Below are 11,646 nucleotides of genomic sequence, written 5' to 3' on the forward strand. Positions count from 1 at the left end.
AGTCTATATAAGTGGGAAGTTTATGGGCCGACAAACAGCTGAGGTCATCGCCGGGCCCCTCTGCGTGTTTTCCTTCTTTTTCTTTTCTTTCGCGCATATTTTGTTTTAAACTGCAGCCATTTGAGCGTCTCGATCTGGTTACTGACTCTCTGATTTCAGATATATACTACGTTGATATTCTAGAATATATGATGATATTCTACATATATCACCACAAACATTGATATTCCTCGGGGCGAGGTTATAAGCATCCCTTTCCTTTCACGCTAATAAATTACATTCATTACAATAAATTAACACAAACACAACACTCAATAGAAACATAGAGGTCTGGTCACATTCACTCTCCCAGAGTACTCGATATTCCTCGGGGCGGGGTTAAATCACCCCTTCCTTTCATGCTAATAAATTACATTCATTCCAATAAATTAACATAAAGTTAAACAGAGACACAACACAAACACATAAAACTATATACATTTAAAAATCCCTATAGCCCTGAGGTACCGGAACAGCGATCTGTGCCCGCTGCCGTGCCTTAAGACTACGCACCGGTCCGATGATATGCCAAAATATTGTCTATATACATCAAGCCTGCTGCACTTGAAGAGGTGCTCGACCGTTATTCTATCCTTACATAACAGGCACCTCCGAGGTCGCTTTCCGGCCAGAAGGTGCCCGTGCGTTATTCTTGTATGACCTATGCGTAGTCTTGTCAGTATGGCCTTTTCCCTTTTCGAACCATTCTCCGTGGACCAGGGACCGACTTCTTTCTTAACCTGCCACAGTTTGGCAGGGTTACTTCTATTTCTTCGAGCACAGCGGTTTTCCCATTCTCTTTTTACTGAGTTTGAAATTAGTAGTTTTAGGTCCGCTGGGCGTAGGTTGGGAAGCGACATGGGGCCTTCCAGCAGCTCCTTTGGATCAGCCATAAGTCAAAATCTTTTAAAAATAACCCAAATTGCACAATAGGTGGCAACATTGCTTCTTTTAGAAGTAAATGCATATGTACCCACTCTATTCCACAGTCGGAGACAACCAAAAACAAACTTGTCATAAAAATAGTCTTTATTTTTTGAAAACAATGTCGATTTCGTGGTGCTGCCGGCTCCCCCTCTTCAGCTGTTATGAGTAACCAGTTTCATGAAACGATTTATAATTGGTTATGAAATAAGTAGTGAACTATGGTGGATGTCATCTATAACAAAAGAAAAAATAGATTGTTTTATATTAAAAACTCGTTAAAAAAGAGTGAACAATGAATCAAATAGTGTCATTAAATATGCCCTTTTTCACTTTGTTTCGTTTGAGTAACGTTATTTGAAGCATACCCTTCTCATCTTTAAGGGAATTTAATTTTTCTTTTTTAAATTTTAATGAAATGCCACATCGCGTTTACCCTTTGCTTTTAACACATAAAGAATTTATAATGAGTTTTTCATGTTATTTTCAATGGGGATTTTCCAGAATAAACTAATTATAGCCGTGTAATATTTAAGTTCAGACACAAAAATAATTAAGTTTTAAAACCTGTTTGTTGTTCGCATTAAGAATCTTTTGTTTAACAATGATAAATTGATAATAGTGCCATCAGTCTTTGATACATGTTTGACTCTACTTAAGCAGCTGTGCCAGCCCCTTAATATTTTATTTTAAATTGATGTTTTGAACTTTTTTATAAAGGTGACAGAAGATTTTCCTCTCAGACCTTTTAAACAGGAATTTTACCAACTACTGGAATGAGGAAAACCCAAGAACTTAAGAGGTGTTTTTTTCTCTTTCTCCTTCGTTCGAGCTACATTCAGGTTGGATTCTGTATATTAACCTCTTTTCAGAAAGAGTTACCGTTTCTCTCTCCTTTTGAAGGCTTCGATTCTATTGTTAACAACAGGTTTTTTTTTGTCTCTCTAGGCGAGATAGTCTTATCCAATTTGAAAGCAATATCTGGGCAAACTGTTAGTCTGTATTTTTGCAGATTTTATCAATCCTTAGTCTTTATAAAAGACCCCACAAATGCCTCAGTGTTTCTTGTGCATCGAGATAGCATAATTTCACAGCCGTCACAGATTCTGACACTTTAAAAACAAAACAGGAAACGTCTGTACTTTGAAATAAGCTTTTTTTTATCTTCGACAACTTTCATACCGCCGAAATAATAAGCTTAATTTACCGGATCATGCACGTCATTCATTGGAGGTTAAAAGAAAGGAAAACTTGCTTTTATTATAGTTTTACTATAGAATCAAATTCTTTTCCCTACATGATGGAAAACTGAAGAGGATAACACTTTTTTATTATTCCACTTAGATGTGTATGCAGTTCCAGCCATAAAATGATTCAAGCTTCTGTGTGATCGGCTTACTTTTACAGATTTATTTCCTGTTGTTTGTTTGTTTTGAAAACTTTTCGTTATAAAATTAATTCCATTTTAGAAGTTTTCAAGCGTGTTTGTAAGTTAAACAATATTGTTCGAAGGCTTTTCCATGCAGATGCTTTTTCTGAAGAAATAATCTGTTTGTTGTTTCCGTTTAATCGACTATTCTTGAACATTGAACAGAAGAAGGAGCCTTATCCAATTACTTCCAGAAGATTTAATATTCAGAAACTTCTTTTCACTAATAATCTTCTTCCCTCTTTGTTTCCATCCAGTCAAAAAGCAGTTAAGGCGGATCTCTTTAATAACTTCAACAAGTAGGATCTACGGGAGGTGAGGAGTTTCTGGGCTAAATCACACTTCACCCATTATCCTTGGAGTGTTGGTCTCGGACTCGGTGGCCCGTTGGTAAAGTTTCACGTCGGCCATCTAAGTAAGAATCCTCTTGGTGGAGAACGGAATTAATTATGTTCAAAGTCCAGCGGCCTAAGTAACCGGATAGATATCGTTCGACTGAAGATAATACCCTCTAACTCCCCGTCACTAACCTACTTATGGCTTACCAACCGGGCAAACTTCATTTAACACGAAATGAATTTCTCTAAATAAATTGTTTAAGCTCCCAATTGAATTAAGCGCTAGTTTACCGTAGGCCCTGCACTAGGGATAGTGCCATATTGAATAGGGATATTACCAATTATCTAGTATATTAGTATAGCCAACATAAATTGCATTAATATTTGTTAGAAATTATTATGGTTTTATCTTTCTGAAGGGAAAGGAAGGAATTTGAAAAATAACAAAATAAAAGGTTTTAATTGTGGTTTATTTTGTTTTAATTTTGTTTATTGGACAGAATATTTCTTTAAAACAATTAATACCGTGTATAATGTCCTCTGTTAGCTACAACCTCTCCTGTTAGGCATACTGCTATTAGGTTGTCACTAATTTCATAAGGAATTTCACTTCAGAGGTGTTGCAACGCTGCGGCTGTTGATGGAAAAGCCTTGTCTGCAATTCATCCCACATGTGACCACCATTGAGGTGTGGAGACAATGGGGAAGGGGTAGATAGGAAATTCCAAGGTTTTCTAAACATTGGACAACTATCCCTTTATGAGGTTTGGCACTGTCATCCAGAAATCAGAAATTCTGCCAATGAGATCCCCGGTTTCAGGGATTTATTCCTGTATGCGTGGTACGCATCTCTTGATCTAATTGGCCGAAGAAGCTCATAATGAAGAATGTCATCCCAATCACCTTCTTGGTTTGTAATCCGCCTTTTGGAATTGAGAACGGTGGGTCAGAAGAATACAAATGGAGCAGAGACGAAAAAAGGTGTTTGTTTACAAAATGGGTAATCTTCATGCTTACTATTCTAAGTAAATCCGCTATTAAAAATGAGGATTAACATTTGCTTGATTTTGGTTTGTATTTTCTATTTTGTTTTATACAGTTGTCGCCCAAGAAGCTTTATTTTTATTAGATGTTTTCGGCTGACCAAAGTTCGCCTCCGGAGGCCCTGTTTAAATCGCTGAGGGCCGTATTTTTTTTCGCTGAGGGCCTTTTTTTTGGCAAGTGATAACGCGTTTTTTTTTAACTTTGCACGGGAGCAAGTCCGTCGCTCGCTTGCTTGGATCAGCTCAAGACGGGTGCGCCTACACAATCGATTATCGAACCTAAAATCGATTTGGATCGACATTCGCCATCGATTTCGTCATAGTCACCGTATCGTCACATCACCATCACGTCAACTGTATCCTCATCCGGCTCTACAGGCACCTTCTGTCAGCGTTGAACTCGGCAGTAACCTCCAGCTCAACACCGCTTATTTCGATTGTTTGGAAAAGTGAGTTGTCATCCAGCCAAGTATCTTTCTCGTTTCGTCATTTTTTTTTTTTTTTGTAGATTAGGAATTTTGAATAATTGAGCAAATTTCATTCAATTTTTCTTTGTGTAAATAAATTGTAAATATTTAATTTTGAGTCTTAAGTATTATCAATTTCCCATTTTTCTCAATAACCTATTAATATGTATAAAGTATTTGCCACCTATTAAAAACAAAATTTCATTGTAACCCCTTGAAAAGGGTACGGAGGTTTGCGGGCCAATTAAGAACCGCCCCCTTCCCAACCTATCCAACTAACAAAAATACAAAATTAATATGATAAGAATAAATTACAAATATCCCTATTCATTTTTAAGCAGTTTATTTCCTCACTAACCCTTAAATGTTGAGAATTTTATCAAAAATTATTTACCCCGGTCCAATACTGTCGCTGTTGTTCAGATGACACTTTTACTCCAGGGTTAATTTAGTCAGTCAAAATAATATCTGATTATGTACTTCCTTTATATTATAAGTATAAAACTGCTTTTGAAGAATATTTATTGAATTTCTCACTATTCCAGACAAAAAGTTGATACCGATTCAATAGGATTGTTGAAAAAGTTTTTGCATATCCGTTCGTTTCGATCTTGAATGGGAATATCTCGGACCCGGGCGACTGTAATGGAGGGTTTACGGAAAACGGCGAGGTGGACGGCCACTTTTGGGATTATGTCTGTGGTAAAAGGGCTTTGGGATTTGAAGGCGGAGAGAGAGATAGAGGTATTTTTCTTGTTCTTTCACAGGTAGGAATGAAAAGGGCTATAAAGTCCCGTGGATTCTCATACACGTCGACATAACCAACCCCCTACCAATGCGACTATAACATGGTTTATTTGTTTAGCCATTTGCTTTAATAAAAAAGTATTAGATGAATATTAATATTAATTATATGGTACGAAGAATAGAAAGTATTAGTACTGATAGAATTAATTATTAATTTTATTTACGGTAAAATAAAACATATATTTCATTGCCCATTATTATTATAAATTTAATCCTTCTGATTCATGTTAATGCCGTAAATTTTGATGTAAGAAACACGTATTTTTTAACGAAATTTATTGCGCAACCTGATTAACTCTAAATTCTAAATTTAAATAGTTTTATCAAACCCCTAGACAAAATAATTGATGAGAATCAAAATTCTACAATTAATATTTTATTTTTTAAGTTAAAAAATGATATAATCGCATATGCTTTGTAAAAAATTCTATATACCTTCTAAATAACAATGTTTAAATTATAAAATACGTATATTCCTGTAAATCACTATTTTATTTACATATACCTTCATAAACAATATACCTTTTACATAAAAGCAGTTTTTCGAACGAAGTACCGACTTTTTCTTTGTCTAAGCCATTATTTTTTATTGTTTTCTTCAGAATTCTATCTCAGTCAGAATTTGAAATTGATATCATCCCTTCGGGTTTAGGTATAAACTCTTATTCTAATTTTATCGAGTTGTAAATTAAGCCCGCAGCGTTTTTGATGGTACGTTTAATAAAAATTTCAGGTACTTGTAAAAAAATTTAATTAACAAGATATGAACCCTTTCATTCAATTATCTGTTGCCATTTTCCGTATAATTTTGTAATTCTCTCTTCCAAGAACCTCTCACGATTTTTAGCGGTGAACACATCGACGTTTTTTCTGCAGTCCTCAAACTTCAAAGTAAAAGCCCTCATGAAGTAAAATTTTCCTCGCTAATAGAGTTTTGTAGAGCCAGGAATAAATAAAATTTGAAAGGACACGGCCATGTGAGGAAGCACATCGGAGTCAACCTCCAGCACGTGGAGGCGAGCGTTGTCCTGGTGGAAAACAATCCCCCGGTGACCTACCAATGTCAGGCGTTTTAAGTCATTTGCTAACTCGAATCTATCCAGTTATGTGCAATATAAACTAAAACTAACGGTTTGACTGGGCGGAAGAAGATCATAATAAAGAATCTCATTCCAATCACCTCCTTGGTTTGTAATCCACTTTTTGGAGTTGTAAACGGTGGGTCGCTGCGTTTCCTTCAGAATTTTCTATTTGCACATAGTTTTAAAAGACACACTTTTCATCTCCAGTTATCATCTTTTTAATAATGGGTAGTTTATATTGTGTTTCAGGAGGGAATCGCTAATGGAGATGCCGTCCAATAAATCGCTCAGTCCTCAGAACCATGAAATGATGCCCAATTTCACGCTTTGCTTTTATTTCAAATAACCCAACAATATAAACATATAGTTTAACATAGAAAAACAGCTTTGTTTAAAAAATTGGGTCATCATTTCATAATTGAAGGACAATCAGATTGCTTTCGGCCTTCCAAATAAAAATATAAGCTTCTAAACCGAGCACACTACTTATGGATGGAGGTTACCCCATGACCATACACATGCGAAATTTTCTTAGCAGTCTGAGCTGCGCTTTTCCCTTTAAGGTAATAAAAATTTATTTCAGGTGAAAATCGAATTATTTTTTCCTCCATTATCAAAAGAAGGTCAAGTCTCAAAAGAAAGTGAGGAATAAAAACACATTAACTAATCTTTTCAGGGAGTGTAAAACTTATGAGTGAATAAAAATTCTTAGAAAGCAGGTATTCCATGGTAGTTAAATTTAGATATGGTAATTGTTGGGGTCTCGTTGGATAGAACGTTGTCAAAGATATAAGTAGGGAAAGGCAACGTGCTCCCCGATTAAAAAAAAATTAAATATCAAAGATTCACCTTACATTTTTCTTAGATACAATAAAGCGGGAACACACTTACCCGATGCAACGCTATGTGACGCTACCCGACGCTTTGTCTCGTTCGCGACGTCAAGCGCACGCCACGTACAGTCACACAGCGTTTATCACAATAATCAGTAACACAATCACAACGCCTCTTTTGTTCGTAATGCACTATTTTGAAGAAAACTTTGCAATAAATTGTTAGTTAACGTTTATGAGCACAACCATGTAATAAATTGTTTGTTAAACTTAATTGTTATAAATAAAGTTATTGCGGTGTTTTGATAAATTTTCTTCCTGACCATCATAATTAAATAATTTTGATAAAAACTCAAGAATTTTTCATCTCGTTTAATTTAGTTTACATTAAAATAAGAATGTTGTAATTAATATAAAGACAAAATTACATATACATAGTCTGAAATAAACTACAAAAAATGTGAGTGTCCTGTACTGACGCTACTCGACGAAAACGGTGTAATTTTATGAGCAAAACCATGAAATACATTGTTAGTTAAATTTTATGAGCAAAACCGTGTAATAAATTGTTAGTTAAATTCATTATATTAAAAAATGGTATACCGGCGTTTTGATTAATTTTCTACCAAACCATTAAAATTAATTTATTAAAATAAAAACTAATTCACTAATTTCGTGGTCCGCTTGACCAATTAATATACTACAATTAATTAAGGTTTTTAGTTGAGATAAAAAAAAAAAAATGGAAAAATGGCAAAACGGAGGGAAAATTCAAAAGGTGGGGATGAGATAGGAAGTTGGTGTCCGAGTGGATCGAGGTCACGATAGCTCAGGTGGTACAGCAGCGGCGTATCAAGCCGAAGATCATGGGTTCGAATCCCGCTCGTGCCATTGACTTTTTTATCTCAACTAAAAACCTTAATTCATTGTAGTATAAAAACGAATGAATTTTGGATCTCCCTAATTTGGTTTATGTTAAATAAGTATGTTGTAATTAATATAACGACAATAATACATGTAGTTTGAAATCAAAATACGTGTCGGGTAGCATCGGGTAGCGTCGCATAGCGTTCCATCGGATAAGTGTGTTCCCCGCTTTAATCAAGTATAATTATAACAACATTGCTAATTTGGCCTTCTTTTGTTTTCTATTTTCTTTGGTTAATCCCTTATCAAAAAACTATCAGTCTTCTATCGCTAGAAATAAATTTTCTATGTTCCACCTCAACTCGCTATTTATAGCAAGTTTTCATTCGTGCACCCTAATTTTACTTACTTTTGTTCACCCTTAGGCGCTCTTAATTTATTTTCAACCATTATGTTATATAATCCACTAAAGAGGATTCTTGTTTTGAATTTTATTTATTGAATTTTGAACTCTGTCCCAAAATTTCTTATTTTTAATTGCTAAAAACGATTGCTTTATTCCATGAAGAAAATGGATGAAAATTAATTGTATGGAACAGAATATTAAATAAAGCTGAATTGTGTTTAATTATCGTGCAAAATATAAAATATAAATTACTGAAAACATTGATTACACATACCGTTACTGCTGTTTGCTAACCAACTAGGAAGCAAGCACCAAGGTTTTTCAAGTTAGCCAAAAGGTAACCTATGATGCTGACGTTATCTTCGAATCCAACGCTCAACCAAGAGAAAAATGTCACCTGGGTTCGTCACTCAAGTGCTATGCCAGAGGTTGTGTTCTCACGTTGCCTCTCCTCCCTTTCGTGCCGAACGCACTAGACCAATTTAATTATCGAAATTGGGTTATAGATGAGATAGGTTGTCTGATCTTTGCCTAATTGGAAGCCACACCCTTCTCATTATGAGCGTTGACCCAGTCTCGTTGGTGCCTCGCCTTCTGCCATGGCTCCCCTCAAACTTCCGGCTAATTTTGGGCTTGTTTCCGTCCCTAATCTAGCACGGATCGCTCAAGTAATTTCCCCATAAATCAATCACAGCAGACAGCCTACAGGTGTATTTCACGTTAGTTATCTCCTCATACTCGCTCCTTTTCGCTCTCTCTCTCCCATTCTCTCTCTTCATTTTGACCAACCTCTAGTTTCCATTCTCCTAATTACTAAGAATGTATCTTCAAAAAAGTAATATCAATCAAAACTGAGTAATGGAGCCTTTTTCCATTAAAAATGTCTATGGGTAACAGTTGTTTAACCACTGGCTCAACTTTCAGTTTGTTTATATCGCTAAAAATGATGGAGAACCTAAGTGAATTTATGGTTCTAATAAAATTTGAAATATTTGATACAAATTTAACACTTAGAATTTAAGAGGTCGACATTTTTAGGACAACCGGGTTTCTTTACAATATGTAACAGGGAAATTAGTGGCTTCTTTAATAACAGAAATTAAGTACTAGATATACTTTAGATAGATCTTCCAGAATAGAAAAATGAACAGTTTATTAGAAATAAAATTCGGAATATATTTTCCATTTTCTTAAATTCAGAAAGTGATATTCAATCATCTGCGTGGTTAGACGGAAACATTGATTTTTCACAACATTTAAATAATTAAATGTAAAGTAGACTGGAGTATAATTATGAGAAAGACAATTATACTTATAATTAAAGACAATACTCTGCTCTTTTCTGATGGGCCTGTAAAATTATGTAAATCGAGAGTTATTAACGTTCACAACATCAAAACCTATATTGTTTTATGTTATTGGTTGAAAGGATTCCAAAATAAACTAAAAATGGGTTTACAGAGGAAAACCGGAGAGAAGGCTTTTGCTTGTTTACTATTTATCATCTATATTTATGTTATTTTATTTATAAAGAATTATAACAATCTTTTCCTCCACTTCGTCCTAATTAGGTCTATTGTGGAACCCTATACCATACCTTTAAAAATGCGTTTTTTTCTTGTAAGTCTAAGCACTTTCCTTGGTCTCTCTTCGCTGATCTCCTTTGGTGTGAGCATGTCTTACCGAAGAGGCTGTACCATAACCGGGCTAATGCTTCACATACACAAAGGATATCTGCCGATGTTTCGGGTTCCTCTTGACAGAGTCGGCATGTTTCTGTCTTTGCTTCGCCCATCTTATTAAGATGATAGGTGAGAGGACACTGGCCTTTAAAGAGGCCGACAATTTTACTCAAATCCTGCCTGCTGAGAGAGAGGATTCCTTCGCCTTCCGTTTTGAAAGATTTACGAATCTCTTAGCTCGTCTCGGACCTAGCGCATTGGTATATTGATTCACTTTTTCTTTCTCGATCCATTTTTCCATTATCGACCTAAGCAGACTCTTTAGTGCACTTAGTTGTGGTTCCCATGGGTGAAAGCGCTTCCCCTTTTTTGATTAGTTGGTCAGCCTGTTCATTTCCTTTCTATGCCTTCATGCCCGGGAACCCTCTGACAGTACGTATCAGTGCACCGTTCATATTTTTCTTGATTAACTCCTGTGCACAGAGTTGTATTGCATGGGCCACAGCTTTTTGGCTTTTATTTATGCAACAAAAAAGATTTGTGCTCTTGTGTTTTACGAAGTTTCCTGAAATCATTTATGACATAGAACTCACCTTAGAGGTATGTATCATCAGTCTTTTAGATTATTTAAGCAGTTGCAGATCAGTTTTGAGTCTCGCTGACTTGAAGAGACTTCCCAATCTTAGGGCCATCTGTATACCATAAAATAGCTTCTAGTTTTTCCTCGTTTTATTTTCCTATTGAGCTCTCTTTTTAATTCTAACGTTGAATAGTTTTTCAAAGTCTAGTATTTTCTGTGATACTTAAAGATGTTTTATCCATGCGTTATTTTAATTTTGTCGAAATTTTAGTATGGTCACCATTTGTTTGATGCTTTCTTTTCACTAACCGGCGACCTCTCGGTTCATCCATAGCTGCCATCTTTTCACATTCGTAACGTCCGTGTATGTTTTCATTAGCGCACCAAGGTAAGTATGAACATATTTTATTTCTTTCTTTTGCGGGGTGAAAGCAGAAAGACTTAGCTTATTTTACCATGATGAAGGGACTTGTCTTTAGACTCTTTCTGGTCGTCTGAAACGTTATGTTCAAGGCCAGTGTCTGATCATGTATTCTAATTATATTTATTGTTATGTTGCACACAGTTGGTTAATAGCACAAAAACATAAATGACGGTTTTCGTAATAAGTGTTGTTTAGTTGTGCGATTCCCCATGTGGTGATGAACTTGTAATTTCAACGGTATCCATCATTTTATTCTGATTATCCTCGTTAGCAACAATAAACCAAAACCAAAAGCAACACAAATAATTTTGTGTAATGTTCCATCGTTAATGAACTGCACAAATAAATAAAACTTGTAGTTTGGTCGATACTAATCAGTTATTACGGTCTATCTATACTCGCTGGGTTGGTCTGTCGATTCGGCATTTCGCTATTTACACTGTTGGGTCTGCTAAATTTACTTAACGATTTAAATTATAAGAAAGAATCTATGTTGTTTGGAGTTTTGGGTAGTTTTAATTTTTATTGTAGATAAAGGTTATTTTTGTTTTTCTTATAGGCTATAAAATATTCAATATTCTTTAAGAAAACATATCCCGATCAATTGATTAGTGTTTTATATTAATATTTTAACGAAAATAGTATGTAGAAAGGAATTCAAAGTTTTTGAAGAAAGACAGGTTCGATGGCCATTGGCGATGTAAATCCATCGGTCAGATCCGTAC

The sequence above is a fragment of the Cimex lectularius genome, unplaced genomic scaffold (assembly GCF_000648675.2).
Source record: "Cimex lectularius strain Harlan isolate CLEC.00 unplaced genomic scaffold, Clec_2.1 scaffold54, whole genome shotgun sequence".
NCBI lineage: Eukaryota > Metazoa > Arthropoda > Insecta > Hemiptera > Cimicidae > Cimex > Cimex lectularius.